General features: G+C 40.5%; 1 non-coding gene across 1 annotated transcript; it reads left to right on the forward strand.

Moving 5' to 3' along the window:
• Positions 1-312: 312 nt before the first annotated feature.
• Positions 313-419, forward strand: LOC131247706 (small nucleolar RNA R71). The gene has a single exon (XR_009171978.1). It is a non-coding gene; the product is annotated as a small nucleolar RNA R71 (small nucleolar RNA).
• Positions 420-25,149: the final 24,730 nt, after the last annotated feature.

Consider the following 25,149-nt stretch of genomic DNA (forward strand, 5'->3'; position numbering starts at 1 on the left):
TTTCCTTAACCTTATCTTTCTTTAGTTCCATGGCCTCGAATTTCCTTATGAGATTGGCCACTTTAGCATTGATATCATCATCCTCTTTAAAAGGTATAATCTGCCCCTTTCCTTTGATTAAGTGGGCTTAAAAGTGGTACTTGATTTTGGGTATGTGTCCCATGATTGTGCATTTTCAGCAGGTCTACCAAATAATCCCACACATCATCGACATTTTTATTCATGAATTCCCCATTGCACATTGTCTCGACCAATTGGCGCATGGAAGATGTCAGACCATCATAGAAAAAGTGTGCAATGCACCACATTTCAAAACCGTGTTGTTGGCATGAACTGACAAGATCCTTGAACCGCTCCCAACATTGGAAGAATGTTTCATCCTCCTTTTGGGCGAAGTTCATGATTGACTTTCTAAGGGTGTTTGTTTTATGATGTGGAAAAAAATTCTTTATGAACTCCCTTATCATGTCATTCCATGTGCCTATAGCTCGGGAACGTAGTGAATGCAACCACATCTTAGCCTTCTCTTTCAAAGAAAAGGGAAACAGTTTCAGCCTGACCGTGTCCTCAGACATATTAGGAAAGTATAAAGTGACTATAATCTCGTCAAACTCTTTCAAGTATGGATATGGACTTCCAGATTCAAGTCCATGAAATTTTGGAAGGAGTTGGATCACCCCTGGCTTAATATCCATATGTCCCGTATTTTCTGGAAAAACCATGCATGAGGGCGTGCTCACCCCCGCCGGTTGTAAATAGTCTTACAAGTATGAGGCAGGGGTGCTTGTTGCACCTTATTCTCATCCTGGACTTCCTCAACCTGAGGTTGAGATTGTCCTCCCAATTCATTGACCGGTTGATTTACAGCCATAACCTCAATTAACTTTAAGGATCTCAAGTGGTGTCTAATCCTGTGATGGATAGATAACCCCTCAACCAATCCTCCTTCACTTAAAAGACGTAGAGTGTGTCACGGACCCACTTGGGCATGAAACACTCTCAGTCCTCAATTTCAGATTCTAAACTAAACCTAAAAGAAGGAAGGGAAATAGAAATCTAGAAATAGAAAGAGAGAATTAAAAAGAAGTTACTAAATTAGAAGTTCCTAAATTCAGATCCTGCAAAACAAAATAAAACAAGTCAGTTTCTAAAAACAGAAATTATAAAATTAGAAAGTTTCTAAAAAAAACAAAAATAAAAAGATGAGTTAGTTTCTAAAAACAAATTAGGAAAGTAAACTAGTTATTAAAAAGGAAAATTTCTAAAAACAGAAAATAGAAAGTTTCTAAAAAGAGAAAAGTAAAGTTTCTAAACCTAAAAATAGAAAGCTAAGTTAGTTTCTAAAATAAAATAGAAAACCCTAATCCTTAAAATAGAAACTAGAAAATCCCTAATCTTAAACTAATTTCAAAACTACTTAATCTCAGAAAAATGCAACCGTTGGTCCTCAACAACTGCGCCAAAAACTTGTTCACAACCCCAAGTGTAGGGTTGCGATATAGTAATAATCTCGATGAGACCGAGGTCGAATCCATAGGGACTAATATCATGTATCTTCTGAAAGCAACTAGAACTAGAACTAGAAGAAGATGGAAATCTAAATCTGGAATAATTGAGAGTAATTGTGAGAGATTTAATGAAAAAGTAATAAATTTAAAGGTGGTAACTAGGGTTTCCAAGGATCCAGTTGTAGGTTCTCAGGATGTTACCTTGCTTGATTTAAGGACGAAGAGAATTGCCAGATCTCTGAACTTCTCATAGATCTAATCTTCAATAGATGAGAGTTGTGAGGATTTCGAAGTGATTCCATCACTTAACTATGCCCAGGAGACAAGGCAAACAACAGGATCTACCAATCACACAACTAATCATAAGAGAATTGTGAAGGTTAGGAAGGATTCCATCATCCTACCATGCCTAAGGGGCGATGGTGAACAACGTGATCTCCTAATTTTACAATCTCAATTTAGGAAAAGAAGATATCTCAAGCTATTGCAGATCTATTGTAATTTGAGTCACAACAAACCATTAAAAACTAAAAATATTCCCTCATAATCAAACTAGAATCTAGGAGAGTTCAATAAAACATGAATCAAAACAAAGAAAACATCCCAATCACACTACAAGCTTCACCTCTTAGCCCTAGCTAAGAGGTTAAGCCAACCATAGACATGATTGAACTAGAAACTCTTAAGAAAAAGCATAAAAACAATTAAGGAAAGGGAAGATCTTGGCGACGGCTTCTCCACGCTCTTGCTCCACTCCTCAAACCCTCGATGATGCCTAGGAGTGCCCTAGGGACCCCTATTTATAGTTTTAGGTCTTAAACTTTTGCACCGAGTGGAAATTTCTAGAAACCGTCTCAAATTTACGCAGTCCATGCAAGTTTTACGTAACCCTCGACTGGTCAAGGGTCTCCTTTGACTGATCAGGGGCCATCTTTGACCGGTCAAGCATCTCCTTCAACTGGTCAAGCAAGATAAAGATTTAGAGGATTTACTCGCTGGAATTCGAGTCGAGACACCTTTGATCGGTTGTGCAGAAGCCAAGACTGGTCAAGCGTAGCCAAGACTAGTTGAGCAGGAGCTAGGACTAGTCGAGCATAGGCAAGATTGGTCGAGCCGGATCTAGGACTAGTCGAAGATCACCGAATTTCACTTCAAAACTCCGATTTTCTTCATTACTGACTTGGTTTTCTTCGATCTTCAGTATGTGCATTCTTCATTCTTGGTTTCATCAGATCCACTCTTGTCTTTGGTGATTCTTGAGCGTTAATTCCATGCTTTTAACATCCTTTTCTATCCAAGCTTTTAAATTCACCTTGCAACACAAGCATGATTAAAATAGAACATTAAGCATTATCATGTTCATAAAACCAAGTAATAGATGGGGTCCAATATGCAATATTTGACCATCAACAATCCACCATATGGATCTCACATGATGGATCAAAAATCTAAACCTAGATAATTGATAACATGCATACACCATTCATCTCATCATTTAAAACAGTCAATCATCACAACTAAAGGTTCATTAAGCCCATGTGCTTAAATACTCAAATGTTTTTGAAGCAAGTCTGAATTTTACGTCATTCTTTTTCCAAAAATATATTAAAAAAAAACTAATAAGGATCTAAAAAACTTGAATTTTTTTTTTCTGAAATCATTAAACTTGAGAACCCCCTAGTTCAATGGTCATGCCCTATTCTCTTTACAGGCTGCTGGAAATCTCCTAAAGAATAGAATTGATTTCCCTTTACGTAACAATTGGCCTTCACATGCTTTGGTCGTACAAGAGCAAGTGTGGGTCACACCTTGATGTATATTTAATATCCATGCCATCCATCCGATACCCCAGATCATTTTAGAAGTTCGTGAAAAATGAGGAGAATTCAAAACCCAGTGGACCAACCACAGTGAAAGATGTCCACCGTTAAAACTTCCCCCGCAAAACTGCCTTGTATGCGGTTGCATATTTCATGCACCAACCACCTCTCTGGTAACATTATCAAGCATTCTACCTTTGGAAAGTCACATAACATGTGCGTGGGCCCCAAATGATATAATTCCTAAGACCTGATCCTTTTATTGGATTCCTAGCATCATCTTTACCCAAATGGACCGTTCGCCTATCCAAACAATGTCCATCAATCCCAAACTTTGATTAAACCTGTATGTAATTTTCTTGATCTTGCAGCCAATCAGAAACTCCAAATTTCTTCAAACTTCATATTATACCTCTTATCAGCATTCCCTTCAATATGGGTGGTTTTTATCAACCAAACTGGTCCCCACATGCTTAATATGAAATGGCCAAAATTGACTTGAAATCTAATCCATTTTTTTTGTTCACGTCCTTATGACAGATTTGGAAATTTATCAAATCTCGCATGTACACATCCCTACAACTTTGGTTCTTCGTACCTTTCACCAATCCGGACCCTCCATCATCTTTAATACACTATTTAAGTCGTATGAAGTTCGTCTCATCACCTGGCTTCGCACATAGCATGCCGTATGACTCCTCGATCTTTGATACTCGCAATCTAACTATTCAGCTCATTTCATTATGTCTTGGCTTTCTAATCGGATGATCTGAACTGTCAACTCTTCTTACAACTATTCTTACATCATCCATTGCTCAATCTGCAATATAAAATCACTTAATTAGCATAAAGAACATGAAAAACATACAATGGATGGATGTATTGATTTTAACCTTATTCCGATGATCTTCTAACACTATTCTGCTAATATGATGCTAATTAGGAGTTTAAATATACAATATTTATGACTCAACACACCCCAACCAGCTTTTTGCTATTCCTAAGCAAAATAAGTGAATAAAAATTTTTAAAAAATAAAAAATAAAAAATAAATTAATAAAAGCTTAAAACTAATCCTACAAACAAAATTAAAATGAAAATAAAAATTCTAACTACACCACTTTCGCAGGTAATTTCAATTGCATTTAACATTTACAACAAGCCTTTAAACCCCTAGGTTCCCTCCAGTGGACGAGTTATAGTCTCGTGAAGGTTTTCAGAAATGTTACCCACAAATATTGAGAACATGAAAAATAGTTCAAAGCTCAGAAATTTATACAGTTATGCACCCATTCATTATCTGAATTCCAAAACAAAGTAACACTTGTCCTAAGTTTGAAGTCAGTTAGAATCTCAATTTCCTAATCCATTACATCCTTGAGTTCAAAGACCTAATCAAAATTTAAAATAGTTATGATCCAATATACTTAGGTGCTCGGTGACACTAGTCTAACTAACTTAAGAAATATGCACGTTCCCTATCCTAACTCTTTTCAATCATCCCAAGAATATAAAATCTCTAGTTATCTCATTTCTTCCATGCCCTTTTTTCTTTTTTCATCATCTCATTTATTTTATAGACCACCCTTAGATGGAGATTCCCACCGGGCTCATAACCTAAGGTATCATAATTGTAACGGCAACAACACTAGATACCTTTGAGGGTTAAATATTGCATATTGGACCCATTTATTACTTGGTTTTATGAACATGATAATGCATAATGTTCTATTTTACTCATGTTTACATTGCATGGTGAATTTAAGAGCTTGGATTGAAAAGGGTGCTAAAAGCATGGATTTGATACTCAAGAATCACCAAGGCAAGGGATGGATCTTGGAAGGCCAAGATTGAAGAATTCACATGCTAAAGATTCAAGAAAACCAAGTGAGGAATGAAGAGAATCAAATATTTGATGTGAAGAAAAGGAATCCTGAAATTATCCTGAAAACAAATATATTCCTAAAAGTATCCTAAAGAAGCATATTCTGAAACTCTGGGTCATTTTGTGAAATTGCACAGAGTGAAGCCTATTTTGGAAAATTGCGTAAATTTGAAACGATTTTTAGAGTTTTCCAACTAGGTGCGAAAGTTAGAGTTCCACAACTATAAATAGGACTCCCTAGGATGTTCCTTGGCATCTTTTAGGGTTTATGGAGTGGAGCAAAAGTGTGGAGAAGCTGTCGCCAAGAGTTTTTCTTCCATTTCCTTAGTAGTTTTTATGCTTTTCTTAAGAGATTCTAGTTCAATCATGTCTATGGTTGGCTAAACCTCTTAGCTAGGGCTAAGAGGCGAAGCTTGTAGCGTGATGGGATGTTTTTTTATTGCTTTAATTCATGTTTAAGTTGAATTATCTTTGATTCTAGTTTGATTATAAGAAATACTTTCAGTTTTTAATGGTTTATTGTGACTTAAATTACAATATATCTGCGATAGCTTTGAGTATGTTCTTTTCATGTATTGAGATTGTGAAATTAGGAAATTCTATTATTCACCATCGTCCCATGGGCATGGTTAGGTGATGGAATCCTTCTAATCTTTATGATTCTCTTGTGATTAGTTGTGGGATTGGTAAATCCTATTGTTTGCCTTGTCTCATGGGCATGGTTTTGTGATGGAATCACTTCCAGTTCTCACACCTCTCATCCATTGAGAATTAGGTCAAAGGAACTTCAGATTTGTTTTCACTGAGATTTCTTCCAATTGGATAAGATGGGACTCTGATTCCAGTTGCATCATTGAATCAAGCATAGATCTCCTTGATCTCTACAAGTGGATCCTTGAAAACCCTAGTTTTCCACCTTTGAATTTCTTAAGCTTTTCATTAAATATCTCACAATTACTCTCTATATTTCCAGACTTAGGTTTTCATCTTCTTCTAGTTCTAGTTCTAATTACTTTCAGAAAACACATGAGATTAGTCCCTGTGGATTTGGCCTCGGTCTCACCGAGATTATTACTACATCGCAGCCCTACACTTGGGGTTGCAAACAGATACTTAGGTATACTTACTCCAGATTACTGACTGTTCACAACCCCAAGTGCAGGGTCGCAATGTAGTAATAATCTCGGTGAGACCGAGGTCGAATCCATAGGGACTGAACTTGTACGTTTCTGAAAGTAACTAGAAGTAGAACTAGAAGAAGATGAAAATCTAAATCTGGAAGTATAGAGAGTAATTGTGAATAGATTAATTAAAAAATAATAAATTTAAAGGTGGTAACTAGGGTTTCCAAGCATCCACTTGTAGAGAACAGGGAGATCTATGCTTGATTCAAGTCACACGATTGGAATCAGAGTCACATCCTATCTAATTAGAAGATATCTCAGTAAAATCAAATCTAAACTTCCTTTGACCTAGTTCTCAATAGATGAGAGGTGTGAGAACTGGAAGTGATTCCGTAAAAAAACCATGCCCAGGAGACTATAGCCACCAACAAGATTTACCAACCCCACAACCAATCTGAGAGAATTATGAAAGTTATGGAGGATTTCATCACCTAACCATGCCCAAGGGACGATGGTGAACAACAGGATTTCCTAAATTCACAATCTCAATTCATGAATAGAACATACTCAAAGCTATCACAGATCTATTGTAATTTGAGTCACAACAAACCATTAAAAACTGAAAGTATTCCTTATAATCAAACTAGAATCAAAGAGAGTTTAATATAAACATGAATCAAAGCAATAGAAACATCCCATCGCGCTACAAGCTTCACCTCTTAGCCCTAGCTAAGAGGTTTATCCAACCATAGACATGATTGAACTAAAGACTCTTAAACAAAACAAAAGGACCAACTAAAGAGGAAGAAGAAGAACTCTCGGACGGCGGATCCACCCTTTTTGCCCACTTCTTAAACCCTAGAAGATGCTAGGGATGCCCTAGGGACCCCTATTTATAGTTTTAGGCCTTAGACTTTTGCACCGAGTGAAAATTTCTAGAAACCGTCTCAAATTTACGCAGTCCGTGCAAGTTTTGTATAACCCTCGACTGGTCATGGGCCGTCCTCGACAGTCGAGGGTCTCCTTCGACTGGTCGAGCAGGATGGAGATTTTAAGGTTTTACTCACTGGAGTTCGAGTCGAGACACCTTCGACCGGTTGAGCAGATTATAAGACTGGTCGTGCGTAGCCAGGACTGGTCGAGTTGAGACTAGGACTGGTCGAGCGTACGCAGGACTAGTCGAACGTACGTAGGATTGGTTAAGCCGGAGCCAAGACTAGTCGAGGATCACCAAATTTCACTTCAAAACTCCGATATTCTTCATTCTGGACTTGGTTTTCTTAGATGTTCAGTATGTGCATTCTTCATTCTTGGTTTTATCAGATCCATTCTTGACTTCGGTAATTCTTGAGTGTTAAATCCATGCTTTTAACATCCTTTTCAATTAAAGCTCTTAAATTCAACTTGCAACACAAACATGATTAAAATAAAACATTAAGCATTATCATGTTCAGAAAACCAAGTGATAAATAGGGTCCAATATGTAATATTTGACCCTCAACACTAACACGATTGTTATGGTCATTACATTCATGTTCTATAAAAAAAATTATTTTTCCATTACTTTTTTTTTCTTTTCAACATTTTCTCTTTTAAGCATATGTCAATGGTCCTAGTTCATTTAACCTTATTTGAATCAAAATTTGTTATTCTAGTTTACATATCATATTCATTACTTAGTTAGCTAGGGTGTATTGTGAATTTAGTAAATCAAATTACAACTCGCTCTAAACTAGTGATTAGATAATTGAACTCAAGTTTATAATTTTTAGTTATCAGAATTATGACTACTATTAACCTAGACTAAATATTAACTTTGTCTTTGGAACTCGCATAATATCATGTTCACATTCTTGTATATGTATTTTAAAAACATTGAATTTTTTTCCATAAACCTAAAAAAATAAAATAATAAATAAATAAATAAAAGACTTAAAAGTAGACTCTACTATACCTAAAATATAAACTCACATGGATGACTATTTAATAAATAAATAAATAAAAGACTCAAAAGTAGACTCTACTATACCTAAAATATAAACTCACATGGATGACTATCCACACCCCCCAACCTATGATCTCCCCAATGTAATGATGATACATGCAATGTAGAAAATATGGGAACAATAAAAATAAAGGAAATAATGGATAATACCTGCCATGAAGAACTCACCTGCAATGTGATACGAAAAATTAAAAAAACAACGAATATTGTACAAATCTTAAACTAATGCTCTATCAGACTAGGAGCATCAATCCGAATATTTTGGCTTATGAAGAGGGACGAACTCCTCTCCAAAATATGATTGATTTTTGATTAGAAATCTTAACTTGCCCACTCGTTTGTGGGTGATATAGTGTAACACCCCAAATTTTCAGAACCCGAGTATATGACTCGTTCTCCAAAAACCCGAGTGTTAACCTTTAAAGATAGTCAAATTCAGGTATATACATATTTTTCTTTTCTTTTTCTTTCAGAGTTAACAGTTTAGCAAAAGATGGACAAAATTAAACAAAAAGGAAAATTTGCAGTACATTTAGAATACACAAGCAGTTGCCCATAATTACTTATTGTAACGCCCTGAAATTCGGGGTCGAGCATAACTCAGCTCCCGAGTTTTAAAACATCACTTATGCAACATATGTAATGATGGATGTATGTTGTCTATATGAGTGCATAAAACATGGAGTAGATTAAGCCAAAATGCAAACATAATTCAGGGATAAGTGAAAGTGGCAAGCGGAAGACTTAAAGAAATATATGTGTACATGTGCAAGTCCCTGTAATATGTATACTCTGCTAGGTCATAAGTACAAGTGTTGTCTTCAAAATATAAGTATCAAAATGGAATCATCTATTACAAAGAAAACCCAGAATCCCCGTAGATCAGGATACGGCTCACATGAACCCACCTGAGAACTGCATAAAAGAAAACCCATCCTCGTCATCCTCATACTCCTGCTCTGCCTCAGGGGTCGCGTCATCATCTGCATTTAAGACAGAGTCTGGTTGGTGTTGAAACACCATCCCAGAATGTGGGAGTGAGTGATCAAATCAGTGGAACTATACAGTAAAAGTTAACATGTTATCAAATCAATCAAGCAGTAATGATAAGGCAATACAATCAAACACGTCCTAATTACTCTTGTTAATGCAAGGATGTATATAGAAATGATGCATGCTCTCGCCTGCACTCCCTCAGCGTCTTCATCTTACGGTACGCATGACAACCTCCCGCAGTACCAACGACGCCAACACACATGCAATGCGGTGCATGAACATGATTACCAAGTTGTTATTAGTCCTTTTCATACAGCAGGATTGGGAAGCTAAGGAACCTTCCTCATATTAACTCCCAAACAGTGATCCATTCTAGGGTCGTCAATCCTAGACAATCTCATACGATCATATGGTTCTAGGTTGCTGCAAAGGGGTCGTCACCAATCAGTACATGCCTATCATACCTTAGTTACTACCCTAAGGCTCGTCGCCTCAATGCAGTATCAAGGTATGCTCGAGGTCACTACAAAGGGCGCGTCACCAATCAATGTAGGCCGACAGCACAAATATAGTGTCCCATACCACCATAATCGGCTCACGAGTCTGGTGTGCTCACTGGTCACTACGGGGAGGCTCGTCACCCCAGCGTAGGCCGACAGCTCGACCACGGTGTCCCATACCACCATGCTCGGCTCATGAGTCTTAGCAGATCAAGGTATAATGGTTAACGGGATTGCATTGGTAAGTTTGGTACCCTAGATTCAAACAATAATGTCCATACATAGTGTACATCCACCGGGACAATCGGGTTACTTGACGAACTCGACTAGCACGAGCGCCTGTTGAGTTGAATGACATAGAGTGCGCAAACACTCCGTGTGGCCAAACCACTGCCTACAACTCTAATACGACTCGGTTTCGTCAAAACGTCCTACGTGGCAAAAATAACCTCGGCCATGAACTCAAGGTTTGTTACCGATTCCCTGGACTATCTCATAGTCCCAAACATCTTCAATCATAACAGATATTCATACTAACAGTTTAGAACAGTAACGATCAACAATTCTAATCATACAATATGTGAGCATTTGATGAATATCAACTTAACATGGATTTACACATAAGTAGTGCTTGAATTTTAACAACAAAGAATGGAACTTGCATATAGGAAATTATACACACCAATAGGGTAGTTGAGAATCTCTTCTCAACGCCCGTAAACAGAATAATATATTACACGCTAGATCATTCAGACATTTCTACAAACACTTAGACTACATATTCCAACATACATGGCGTATGTTGGTGAGAACACACATTTGGACAATTCCTTTTGCCAAGGAGTTGACACACATACAACTAGCACAAATACACGACAATTAATCATGGCAAACACATGTTCGTATTTCATACGTATACGATGCTTTCTACATATACAAGGAATACACAAATCTCAATATATCTCATATATATCAGGAACGCAAAATAAACATCGCATTTGGCATGTGAAATTACACCCACAACAATAATAAACCATTAACCGACATTGAAAGCCTTGAAAACCATAACCTATACGAATATAGTCCGCCCCTTAAACCAGAAAAAGCGCACAGATCTGATTCAGACAATAAGTCTTCGTCAACGGCGATAGATAACCTAAGGCATGAATAAAATGAACTATATCAACACTTAGACTATTCTAAGCTCTAAAACAGGCTAGGGTTTGATTGACTTACCCAAGAATGAACTTAGAATCGCCAAAATAACGATTCAGAAGTGATGGTTTAAGGATGTAGAATAATAGGGAAGAATCTCACGATGATTCACCAACTCCTCTCTCACTTTCTCTCTCTTTTCCTCTCTCTTTCTTAGCTAGGGTTAGAAAATTAGTATGGAATTGAGAGTGAGGGTTTTAAGGTCATTATATAGGCCTAACATTGATGAAAATAGCCCCAGGGCCAAGGTATACTTAGGTTATAACCAAATCGGGTCTATTCTGATCCAACAGAGCACTTCTGGTGGTCCTTTCTCCACGTGCGGTCAGACTTAAGCTCACTGACCATGGATTTAGGTCAGGCTGAGTTTTTGTACCGATCAGATTTACAGATCAGCCGTGGCGGACCAATCTCAATTCAACGGTCACCAAAACTCGATCAGGTCCACAAGCACTATGACATGCCTGGGCCATCTTCTCTGATCCGAGGGTAAATTTGGGTCAGAATCCAATAGTCAGAAAGCTTAAAATCGGCGCGCAAGTGACACGACTCAAATTTCATAAATCCTTATTTAATTTCTCAGCTTTCTCACACTCTTTACTCTGGACTCAAGCAAATCTACTCAGGACATCATCTGGACCTGATTTTCGAGGTGATGGTCAAGCCCAACAAGGAGATTATAATTGTCTAAGATCATCGCTATTGGACTTTCAACGCGTGGTCCAGGTCCGATACAAAGTTTCCAAGTACTCCCGAGAGCGACTGGATTTAGCGTTGAATCTTAGATTTCAAGGTAACATTGCATTAACGATTTTACAGGTTTTGAGTCCTGCAGATCAAATTTAAAGTGATTGGTGCTAATTTCACAAGCAATTGAGTTTAGCGTTAATTAACCCAATTTAACTTCTAAAGAATTTGAGGTAATACTCGGGTCTTGGCACGAAATTTTTCGGGTCATTACAATCTATCCCCCTTAAAGAAAAATTTTGTCCTAAAAATTCGTACCTTCTCATATTCCTCAAGGATCTGAGGATAGCTCTTTCTGACCTCAGCTTCAGTCTCCCAAGTAGCCTCTTCTTCACTATGATGCGTCCACAGACTTTCACAAGAGGGATGACCTTGCTACGCAATACCTGCTCCTTCCTGTCTAGGATACATGTCGGTCGCAGTACATATGTGGCATCCTCACTCAACTGCACCTGCTCCTAACTAATAATATGCGAAGGATCAGGAACGTACTTCTTCAGCAAGGAAACATGAAATACATTATGCACGCCCGCAAGTGGTGTGGGCAAAGCAAGGTGGTATGCTACCGCTCCCACTCGATCCAGTATTTGAAATGGACCAATAAATCTCGGCGTGAGCTTTCCTTTCTTACCAAACCGCAGGACTCCCTTCATAGGGGAAACCTTAAGAAATACATGGTCTCCAACCTCAAACTCAACGGTCGCCGCCTCGTATCAGCGTAACTCTTTTGCCTGCTCTAGGCTGTTAGAAGTCGACGTCGAATAATGTCAACTTTCTCTGAAGTCGCCTGTACCAACTCTGGGCCAATCAAACTACGCTCGCCAACTTTTGCCCAGCAATGCGGTGCTCTATACGGGCGACCATACAATGCCACGTAGGGAGCCATGCCGATACTCGCCTGGAAGCTATTGTTATACGCGAACTCTGCATAAGGGAGACAGTCATCCCAACTGTCCTTGAAATCCAAAATGCAAGCTCGCAACATGTCTTCCAGAATCTGATTCACACGTTTCGTCTGCCCATTTGTCTGCTGATGAAACGCAGTGCTGAATTTCAATTTCACACCCATCGCTTCCTGGATACGAGTCCAGAAGATAGATGTGGCGTGTCTCTGTCAGACATAATCTCTATGGGAACTCCGTGCAGACGTATAATCCCCTTGATGTACAACCTAGTTAACTTGTCTGTAGAATTTGTGACTCTGATCGGTAAGAAATGAGCTGACTTCGTCAATCAGTCGATGATCACCCAAATAGAGTCATATCCCTTCCTCGTTCTCGGTAGCCTTGAATTAAAATCCATAGAGATGAAGTCCCACTTCCATTCTGCTATGGGCATGGGCTGAAGCAGTCCAGGAGGTCGGCGATGCTCTACCTTGACCTGCTGGCACGTGAGACAACGAGATACGAAATTAGCAATGTGAACCTTCATGTTGTCCCACCAATAGGATCTCCTCATATCTTGATACATCTTCGTACAACCTGGATGCATCGCAAGCTTAGAATTATGGGCTGACTCGAGAACCTCCCGTCTCAAGTCAGGAATGTCTGGGACACATAGCCGGCCACGATATCATAGGCCCCCATTTGAACCAACACTCCACTCGGAGTCCTCATCTGTACTAACCCACTCTCTCATCTTCGCCAATAGCTCATCATTTGTTTGAGCTGCAATGATTTTCTCGTCAATGAGGGGCTGTACTCGAATGTGTGCGATAACCTCATACGGCTCTTCCACCGTGAGTTTCTGCTTAAAGTCTCACACAAACTCCATCATGTCCCATTCTGCTATCATTAGCGAAGCCGCAAACTCTATAGCCTTCTTGCGACTCAACGCGTCTGCCATAAGGTTTGCCTTGCCCGGATGGTAAGAAACATCGAACTTAAAGTCTTTCAATGTTTCCATCCATCGGCGTTGCCTCATATTCAAGTCACGCTCCGTGAAGATATACTTAAAGCTCTTGTGGTCGCAAAAGAGCTCGAACTCCTCTCCGTAGAGGTAATGTCTCCAGAGCTTTAATGTGAAAAATGACAGCTGCCAACTCCAGGTCGTGTGTAGGGTAATTCTCTTCGTGTTTCCTTAACTGTCTCGAGGCATAAGCAATCACCCTATCCTTCTGCATAAGGACACAACACAGACCAATGCGAGAGGCATCAGTATATATTGTATACTTAACCCCTTGCTCTGGTAATACTAGCACAGGGGCAGACGTCAACTTGTCCTTCAGCTCTTGAAAAACTATTTCAGCCTTTTCATTCCAAGCAAACTTCAAATCTTTCCGTGTCAACTGAGACAACGGTCTGGCTATCTTCGAGAAGTCTTGTATGAAGCGTTGATAATAGCCTGCTAGACCCAGAAAACTTCTCACCTCAGTAACCGAACCAGGCTGCTTCCAGTCTTGAACTGCAGCTACCTTAGCGAGATCGACAGTTATCCCTTCCTTGGACACCACATGTCCTAGGAACTTGACTTCCTCTTTCCAGAAATCACATTTCTTGAACTGCGTAAAAAGTTGATTCTTCCTGAGAGTATCCAAGACCACTCTTAAGTGCTCCTCGTGCTCTTCCCGACTTGCAAAGTATATCAAAATGTCATCGATAAAGACAATGACGAATCGGAATAAAAATGGCCGAAACATCCTGTTCATCAGATCCATGAACACGGTCGGTGCATTCGTAAGACCGAACGACATCATAGGGAACTCATAATGGCCGAAACTAGTCCTGAATGCGGTCTTCTGCACGTCCTCATTCTTGACGCGCAACTGATGATACCCTGACTGCAGATCAACCTTCGAAAAGTACCGTGCCCCCTTCAACTGATCAAATAGATCATCGATCCTGGGCAAGGGATACTTGTTCTTCACAGTCACCTAGTTCAACCTGCGATAATCTATACATAATCGCAAGGAACCATCCTTCTTCTTGACAAACAGAATAGGTGCTCCCCAAGGAGACACACTAGGGCGAATAAAGCCCAAATTCAACAAGCCATCTATCTACTTCCTCAATTCCTCCATTTCACTCGGAGGCATGCGATAGGTGGGCAAGAAATAGGCGTCGCACCAGGCATGAGATTGATAGTAAAATCAATCTCGCGCAGAGGGGGTAATCCAGGAATCGACTCGAATACATCTTCAAAATTCTGAACTACTGGCGTGCTTTCAAGCGCCGAACCAGCAATACTCTCTAACAGAGAAGTATAATAACCAAAACGGAAAGGGTAACTGACCTGCACTGGGAAAGTAAATTTCTCGCCCCCAGGTCCGTGGACTGTCACCAGCCTAGCTTCACAATCAATCTTTGCTCACATCTTCGTGAGCCAATCCATACCCAAAATGACATCTTAATGGTATAGAGGTGCGACAAATAGGTCTACAAGAATCGACCTGCTCCCTAGATCAATCAAATAACTCATACAAATCTTGGTAATATTAGAGGAGGTCCCTATAGCGGTAGTGAGTGTCACTCCCTTCATAGTAACAGTGCCCAAACTCAGGCGCTTAACTGCCGCATACGATATAATAGAGGTAGTGGACCCTGTATCCACCAACAAAGAAACGGGAATACCTTGAATGTGAGCTCATACATCTTAAGCTTCAAACCATAAAATAACTTCCAACTACTACGCCTCTAACGGCTACACACAACAACAAACAATAAAACAGAGCAAGGGATGACTACATCTGCAACTACTCATCAGAATCAGGAGATGGAGGAGGAGCACCCTTATCCTGCAGACAACACAGGATAGACTTCAGAGTTCGAGACATCTTCTTGAACTTATGCTTCACGAGGCCTCGAAGATCCATAATATCCTGGCGTAGGACAGCCTGACCCTCCTCAAGCCGAGCTATACGGGCATCCCTGACGGCCTGATCTGCGCCCTGCTCTGGTGCCATAGGAGGAGAACTCTCACTCGTGTTCTGGGCCTCCACTTCTTCCTCATCCTGCTCTTCTTCTTCTTCTTCTATCTCAGCTTCACCTTCACCATTACTCTCTTCTTCATCGCTCTCAGTCTCATCCTCACTTTCTTCAAGTGAGGCTTGTCGTCGACGAGGCCCAATGTCTATCTGATTAAGGGTCGTCTCATTAATATAACGAACATGTACCAACTTTTCCACCCCAAGCTTGTAGCCAAACTCATGTGCAAGCTTACAGATAAATCGGCCAAATGGGAGCGATTTGGTCCTCCTATTCGAACGAGCGATAAGGACAATCTGACCCAAGATGTACGTTGGCACACATAGCTTCTCTCCTTGCCGCACCTGATACAAGAAATCTACCATCAGGGGCGTACACTCGCTGCGGTTACTCCACCTTGGATATACCTTGAATGTGCACATATGATGAAGCAAACGGAAGTCGTCCGTCATGTTGGTAGCTAAAAGGCTTCTGTTAGGCTGCCATTCGACCAGACGACCACACAGGAACCACGTGCGGTGATCCCTCTCGTGCGCATTACTCAGATTCTTCTCACTAGCATGAACCTCGCCAAGCGGCACGTTCAGAAGTCGGGATATCAAAGCGACGTTGATCGTGGCCTCCCGATCTCTTCCACAAGGGATCTTGAACTGCAATGGCTACAGCGAAGGTTCCTGAATGTGGGCATAGAAAGCTTGGACAGTACCCACATTGGCGTGGTATTCACCCTCGAACAGGGGATACCAACCGGCCCCTTCTAGGTGCTCCAATAAGAGATATTCGCCAAATAGCCGCGGATCTACATGAGCTTCAAAAAGGACCCTAAGGCCTTCATAAACTCCATGAGATAGCTTGACCAATAGAGTTCTTCCAACGGGAGCTTGAGGATCGAGGTCCCGCTTTGTCTGAAACTCTCGAGTGGCGGTCGTGCTCGTGGCGGCACCTCTCGGCCTCCGTGCAGGGGTTGGGCGCCTAGGCCCGGCTTCATCAACAGGGGCTCTCTTCTTCCCCATGAAAGAGAGAATGGAAAAAATGGAAAATATGGCCGCAACAAGCTCAAATAGGGCCATGGAAAATGAGAGAAAAGAGGGAAATGGGAAGACTAGTGAGGCTTCCACGAATTTGAGACCCAAAGGAAGGATTCTCAAATGGAAAGAAAAGAGAGGGAAAACAGCAATGGAGATGGGTTTTGAGATGGGTAGGACGGGGATGCACGAAAATGGAAGAAGAAAGGGTTTGTGGAGGGATTTTTATGGGGTTTGGAGAGAAATTTCAAGAAGAGGGAAGCTTGCAGGGTGGCTTTATGAAGGAAGAAGGGTTTAGAAGGGGTTTTAATCATGCAACCCTGAATGAGTGGGCCACACTAGACCCTACATGCGTCGGCCCGAGCCAGCCCGCCCGGCCTGGCCCGCTGGGCGGCGAGGGCTCGCCAAACTAGCGTAGTCATCACCGGTCTCTGGACAGTTCGGCGATGACTCGCCATTTGGGCGAGGTCCTCCTGGTTCCTAAGCTAAAAAATGATGTGGTTCCCCCCTGGGTCCCCATGAAATTGCCCTGATTGGGCCCTTAGTCCGATTCGATGCTTATCGGGCCACTAGGAATAGAATCTGATACAAATACACTAATACCGGCTTTCTAATGACTGGAAAGGGATGATACACCGTCTAAACCTGTCAATGGACGACCTAGAAGAGATTTGAGGTCGCTATGTGTGATCAGGAGTGTGCACGGACTCGATCTCGGTGATCGTTTTCAGTAAACTTTCACCGATAAGAGCAACGGGAAAACCTACACAGATTCTAGAAGAAGCTCGCACCCTCCTACACTAAGGTGGCGACAGCGTGCGTTGTGTGACCATAACCCAGGTCCAGTTTAATCTAAATCATGCTTTGATACCAACTTGTAACACCTTGAAATTCGGGGTCGAGCATAACTCAGCTCCCGAGTTTCAAAACATCACTTATGCAACATATGTAATGATGGATGTATGTTATTTGTATGAGTGCATAAAACATGGAGTAGATTAAGCCGAACTGCAAACATAATTCAGGGATAAGTGAAAGTCGCAAGTGGAAGACTTAAAGAAATATATGTTTACATGTGCAAGTCCCTATAATATATACACTCTGCCAGGTCATAAGTACAAGTGTTGTCTTCAAAATATAAGTATCAAAATGGAATCATCTATTACAAAGAAAATCCAGAATCCCCGTAGATCAGGACACGGCTCACATGAACCCGCCTGAGAACTGCATAAAGAAAATGCATCCTCGTCATCCTCATACTCTTGCTCTGCCTCAGGGGTCGCGTCATCATCTGTATCTAAGACAGAGTCTGGTTGGTGTTGAAACACCATCCTAGAATATGAGAGTGAGTGATCAACTCAGTGGAACTATACAGTAAAAGTTAACATGTTATCAAATCAATCAAGTAGTAATGATAAGCCAATACAATCAAACACGTCTTAATTACTCTTATTAATGCAAGGATGTATGTAGAAATGATGCATGCTCTCGCCTGCACTCTCTCAGCGTCTTCATCTTACGGTACGCATGACAACCTCCCGCAGTGCCAACGACGCCAACACACATGCAATGCGGTGCATGAACATGATTACCAAGTTGTTATTAGTCCTTTTCATACAGCAAGATTGGGAAGCTAAGGTACCTTCCTCATATTAATTCCCAAACAGTGATCCATTCTAGGGTCATTAATCCTAGACAATCTCATACGATCATATGGTTCTAGGTCGCTGCAAAGGGCTTGTCACCAATCAGTGCATGCCTATCATACCTTAGTTACTACCCTAAGGCTCGTCGCCTCAATGCAGTATCAAGGTATGCTCGAGGTCACTACAAAGGGCTCGTCACCAATCAATGTAAGCTGACAGCACGAATATAGTGTCCCATACAACCATATTCAGCTCACGAGTCTGGTGTGCTCACTGGTCACTACGGGGAGGCTCGTCACCCTAGTGTAAGCTGACAGCTCGACCACGGTGTCCCATACCACCATGCTTGGCTCATGAGTCATAGTGGATCAAGGTACAATGGTTAACGGGATTGCATTAGTAAGTTTGGTACCCTAGATTCAAACAATAACGTCCATACATAGTGTACATCCACCGGGACAATCGGGTTACTTGACGAACTTGACTAGCATGAGCGCATGTTGAGTTGAATGACATAGAGTGCGCAAACACTCCATGTGGCCAAACCACTGCCTACAACCCTAATACGACTCGGTTTCGTCAAACACGTCCTACGTGGCGAAAACAACCTCGGCCACGAACTCAAGGTTTGTTACCGATTCCCTGGACTATCTCATAGTCCCAAACATCTTCAATCATAATAGATATTCATACTAACAGTTTAGAACAGTAACAGATCAACAATTCTAATCATACAGTATGTGAGCATTTGATGAATATCAACTTAACATGGATTTACACATAAGTAGTGCTTGAATTTTAACAACAAAGAATGGAACTTGCATATAGGAAATTATACACACCAATAGGATAGTTGAGAATCTCTTCTCAACGCCCGTAAACAGAATAATATATTACACACTAGATCATTCAGACATTTCTACAAACACTTAGACTACATATTCCAACATACATAGTGTATGTTGGTGAGAACACACATTTGGACAATTCCTTTTGCCAAGGAGTTGACACACATACAACTAGCACAAATACACGACAATTAATCATGGCAAACACATGTTCGTATTTCATACGTATATGATACTTTCTACATATACAAGGAATACACAAATCTCAATATATCTCATATATATCAGGAACGCAAAATAAACATCGCATTTGGCATGTGAAATTATACCCACAACAATAATAAACCATTAACCGACATTGAAAGCCTTGAAAACCATAAACTATAGAATATAGTCCGCACCTTAAGCCAGAAAAAGCGCACAGATCTGATTCAGACGATAAGTCTTCGTCAACGGTGACCAGATAACCTAAGACATGAATAAAATGAACTACATCAACACTTAGACTATTCTAAGCTCTAAACAGGCTAGGGTTTGATTAACTTACCCAAGAATGAACTTAGAATCGCCAAAATAACGATTCAAAAGTGATGGTTTAAGGACGCAGAATAATAGGGAAGAATCTCACGATGATTCACCAACTCCTCTCTCACTTTCTCTCTCTTTTCCTCTCTCTTTCTTAGCTAGGGTTAGAAAATTCGTATGGAATTGAGAGTGAGGGTTTTAAGGTCATTATATAGGCCTAACATTGATGAAAATAGCCCCAGGGCCAAGGTATACTTAGGTTATAACCAAATCGGGTCTATTCCGATTCAACGGAGCACTTCTGGTGGTCCTTTCTCCACGTGCGGTCGGACTTAAGCTCACTGACCATGGATCTAGGTCAAGCTGAGTTTTTGTACCGATCGGATTTACAGATCAGTCGTGGCGAACCAATCTCAATTCAACGCTCATCGAAGCTCGATCAGGTCCACAAGCACTATGACATGCATGGGCCATCTTCCCTGATCCGAGGGTAAATTTGGGTCAGAATCCAATGGTTAGAAAGCTTAGAATCGGCGCACAAGCGACGCGACTCTGATTTCATAAATCCTTATTTAATTTCTCAGCTTTCTCACACACTTTACTCCGGACTTAAGCAAATCTACTTAGGACATCATCTGGACCTGATTTCCGAGGTGATGGTCAAGCCCAACAAGGAGATTATAATTGTCTAAGATCATCGCTATCGGACTTTCAACGCGCGGTCCAGGTCGGATACAAAGTTTCCAAGTACTCCCGAGAGCGACTGGATTTAGCGTTGAATCCTAGATTTCAGGGTAACATAGCGTTAACAATTCTCCAGGTTTTAAGTCTTACAGATCAAATTTAAAGTAATTGGTGCTAATTTCACAAGTAGTTGAGTTTAGCGCTAATTAACCCACATTTAACTTCTAAAGAATTTGAAGTAATACTCAGGTCTTGGCACGAAAATTTTCGGGTCATTATACTTATACAAACCAATGTCTCTTTAATAACAAATACAAGAATTACATAATTTACATAAGAGAAATAATAAAATGTATATAAACTTAAACCGCAAGATCGTGTAACTTCTCATGGCAGATATAGCCATACATCCCTAGTAATTGTAACCTGCACTTTATCACCCTAGACATGAGTGTCTTTTAAGCCACTTGTACTACCTGTATGGTTACATATTTGATGGATGAGTAGCCAACTCAGTGTGAATTCCCCTCAAGATTACGCACTGCTGCCTTAGCTAAGCATAGTTAAAAACAACAAGGTAATCAAAACAATACATGATGCAGTCTTTTTAAACGCATGGATGCGTGAATGCGCATCGACTTGCGGATGCTCATCCAGTCGGACTTGTGCTCGTCACCCATGCATAAGACTGGTCACCAGCATAGTATATCTCATACAACATAGTGACTAAGTCATCATACATCACATACGTAGGTCGATAGTCGATGGTCTGGGAGCTAGCGAAATGATACCCCACTATACCTAAGGACATGTGCTATAACATCCAGAATTAGCCACCCGTCGTCGCCAATATGCTATGAATGCATGATTAGCCAAACCATTATTATTCCAATTACAATCAGCCGATTCGAGTAACTCAATAGTCACTATGGGGGGCTCGTCACCTAGTGTAGGCCGATAACTCGGGCATAGTGTCCCATGACTACCATCCCCAGCTCATGAGGTTTCCCCATCTTAGAATGTGTAATGGATGCCCATCGACCAGTGGTCAATAAGTAGGGATTACCATCGCATGTGTATAGGCCATCAAAGGCACGCAAGGCAATCATCAAAACATGGGACATATGTTAAATTGCTGTGGTAAAAGGGTGCTCAGATCATTAAATCGGGACGGCAAAGGGGTCAGGTAAGGTTAAATCAGAGGTCATTTATAAGCCACTCAAGCCTATAACCTATGGATGGTAAATCCCACATTAATGTTCTATGTCCCAAATAACCTCCAAATCGAGGGTCCATTTCTTACCACACTCTATCTTGTTACATCCTAAGCATGGGTTCACATACACAAGAGGGATCACCTACTATTAAGTGTAGTGAATAAAGATCTATAAGCGACTCACAACAAACCATAACAAAGCATATAGTTATGACATGCCTGACATAAGTTGATTCATAATAATCACAATAAGTCATGATAAGAACTATCAATTTAAACTTAAATGGAAACCATCATGTAAGTAGTTATTGAATGGAATCATGGTTCACAACTGTCAACTATAATTTAAGTATAAGCCAAGCCTTAAGAATTAATAAAAGTTCACATGCTATGAGATAACATCCGTGATTCTAATAAAGACTATTACTTAAACCAATTTGGAAATGGAAAGCTTAAGGAGAAGAAATCATCACCTTATGTTTTGAACCACCTATGTCATCACTAGGAGGTGCATGCGCCCTTAGGGTCGAACCCTACCACAAATCATGAATCTTGCACAATTAGATCTAAGTTCTACACACTAACTAGGGTTTAAGATCATAGCCTAGGGTTTGAATTATTTATCTTAGTGTTTTAATGTAGAATTAAGATTTTCATCTTAAGGTTTAGTTCTAGGCATAGATCTTAGGATTTAAATGGAAATTGATTTACAGTCGATCGTACTGCTAATAATACTAATGATTTCAAAAAAACCATTAATATTAATAATATGCTCAATATTAGCTAATGTGACACTAATAATCATTGTGATGAAAATACATAGTATCCTCTAACATCAATGATAATATTTAATAATGATAAAATAAAACACTAATATTTAATAATGATAATTTTTATATGTAATAATTAATATCAGTTAGATAATTTACTAAAGGCCATACATTTCTAATATTAATAATCATAATAATGATAACAATGGTAACGATGATAATTGTAATCGAAATAATTTAAATTTGGAAGGAGAATGTGGACTCACCTTAACCGAATCAGTAGTTTAACTTGACCTCAATTCGAACCGTCAACCCGCTCCGCGACTCAACCTGACTCGACTAAACTAGTTGACCCAACTCCGCACAACTTGACCTCAGCAAAGCCTGGACTAGGCCCAAGCATGACCCGGCCCAGCTGGATTTGGTCTCAACCAAGTTGACTCAGTTCCAACTGAGTTACTCGGTCTCCTCTTTCCATTCTTATTTTCTCTCTTTTCTCTCACCCTTCTTTTGCTTCTCTTCTTCCTTTCCTCCCTACTAGAACATCCAGCAGGCCTTTAACTCAAGCTAGCTGACTCGGCAGTGAGTCAGCTCTCGCTCCAACCCAAACTCCCCTTCTTTCGCTCATTCCTCTCTCTTGTCCATCACTCTCTCCTTCTCTTTCTCTATTTCTTCTCTCACTCTCTCTCTTCTTCTCATATGGAGAGGTCCAGCAACCTCTGGACTTGACCCAGCCATGACCCAATTGAGCCAAGTTGGTGCAGCAACTTGGTGTAGCCGCACCACTCAGACTCACTCTCTCTCTCTCCCTCCCTCTCTCTTATTTTCTTTCTCTTTAGGCTACTCCTAGCCTAGCCAACAACGGCTACACTCAAAACTGACCCTGACTCAGCATGACTCGAAGGAGTGCATGGGCCTTGCTCGGCCTGAACTCGCCTCGACTCAAGGTGGTGCGACACCCACTGTTTCCTCCCACACTTCCTTCTTCATCATTCTCATTCTCTCTTTTCCAGTCCCTGCATGGCCGGACAAGCCTAGATTCGACAGACTCGGTGGGGTGCGGCTCATCTCCAAACAAGGAAAATATCTCGGGAGTTAATGAAAAATGTCGACCCGGTGCTTGTTTCTTCAAGACAAAGCTTTTAGACGACCTGAATTTATCCCATGAAGCTTGAGGGAGAAGGAAAACGAAGCTCCATTAAGGTTTTCATGGTGGGTTCGAAGGCGGAGGCTCGCAAATGGGTTTTCTCTCGCAGCCGCAAGAAAGGTGGAGGTGTGCTCAAACACGATTTCTAAGGTTTATTTATGAAAGAAAGAGATAGGAATGAATGGCTGGGAATGACTAGATGTTAGGGTTTCTGTTGATGGAGGAATTTACAAACCGTTGGTGTAACCAAAACCGGTCGTTGTTTGGTTTGAAAGCCCTAAACCACGTAGCTATGTGGGTGGCTAGGATTTCTCTAGTATGAACGGTCGAGATGCAGGGAGGGGAGCTTACACGAATCGCCAAGCTAGCAACAATGGTTTGGAATTTCCATTTTTGGAAAGAGTTAGTGCTTGTGGGTCTTGTTTGTGTCAGAAATCGTGTGCATGCACAGTGTTGAATCGTGCGAAACTTATCAGGTTTTGGTCACACGTGGATGCTCTACCAAATGGACAGTTTGGATCCCTATTTGGATGATCATGGTGGGCCACAAATGATTGAACGTGGTCCGCTCTTTTGGGTGTGGTTGCTGGCGGAAAAGAAAGAGAGAGAGAGAGAGAGAGAGGAATTCTCTCTTTTTAAGGAAATAGCGGGTCAGCCTGCTTTAACCGGGCTCCTCGGACTCGTGCACAGCGAGTGCACCTCCTATCGTGCACACGTGAAATGACCGTGGGGCCCACAGAGATGTTTAGATGAAATTCACTCCGTTCATTTAATCCATCTACCTATATAAGGCCATGAGCTCAAGATTGGGGCAGACCTAAACTTTAAATGGGCCATACTCTAAAATTTCTAGTTCTAATGGTGGATTCCCATTGATCTAATGGTCGGATCTTCCTGAAATTGAACATCAACGGTTAAAAGGTACTAATGGACCATATGTATATTCAAGACCCTCATAATATGTTAGTAAGCAATTAATAGTTTTAATGTTTTATTATTACTTTATTATAAATTATTATTATCTTAATTTAGAATTGTAGGGCCTACTTCTAAACAGAGCCGCCCTTGCGGTAGATCAAAATCTACGAGTCGTGCATCTAATTCTCAAGGTATTTTAATTATTAAGTGGGCCACACAGAATGATTTATTATTATTATTATTATAGTTTTTATTGATAAATTATAGATTTTTGAAAATCAAAGATTTAATTGATTTTAATTTGTTGATCTCTATCAATTCTATGGGTGGATAGCTACTAACTTGACCTAGAGTGGTTTTAGGGGTCATGAACTAGTATAGGTGCATCTGAATAGTCACCTTCACATGATTCTTAAGCTATCAAACTCATAGGCTATAGTGCATCTCTCTATCTAACCATTTAATTAAGTTATTTTGAGCAAATGTGCATCTTCATAGTTGTACACTCAACCGCAACGTTTTCTCTATAATTTAATGGTCAGTTTGCCTTAAAATCATTCATCAATGGTCCCAGTAGTCATAAGAACCATCTAAGTGGACTTTAATGCTTGATTTAATACGTAGATTATTTGATTAGTGCGTTCACG

This window comes from Magnolia sinica, chromosome 5 (assembly GCF_029962835.1).
Source record: "Magnolia sinica isolate HGM2019 chromosome 5, MsV1, whole genome shotgun sequence".
NCBI classification, from domain to species: domain Eukaryota; kingdom Viridiplantae; phylum Streptophyta; class Magnoliopsida; order Magnoliales; family Magnoliaceae; genus Magnolia; species Magnolia sinica.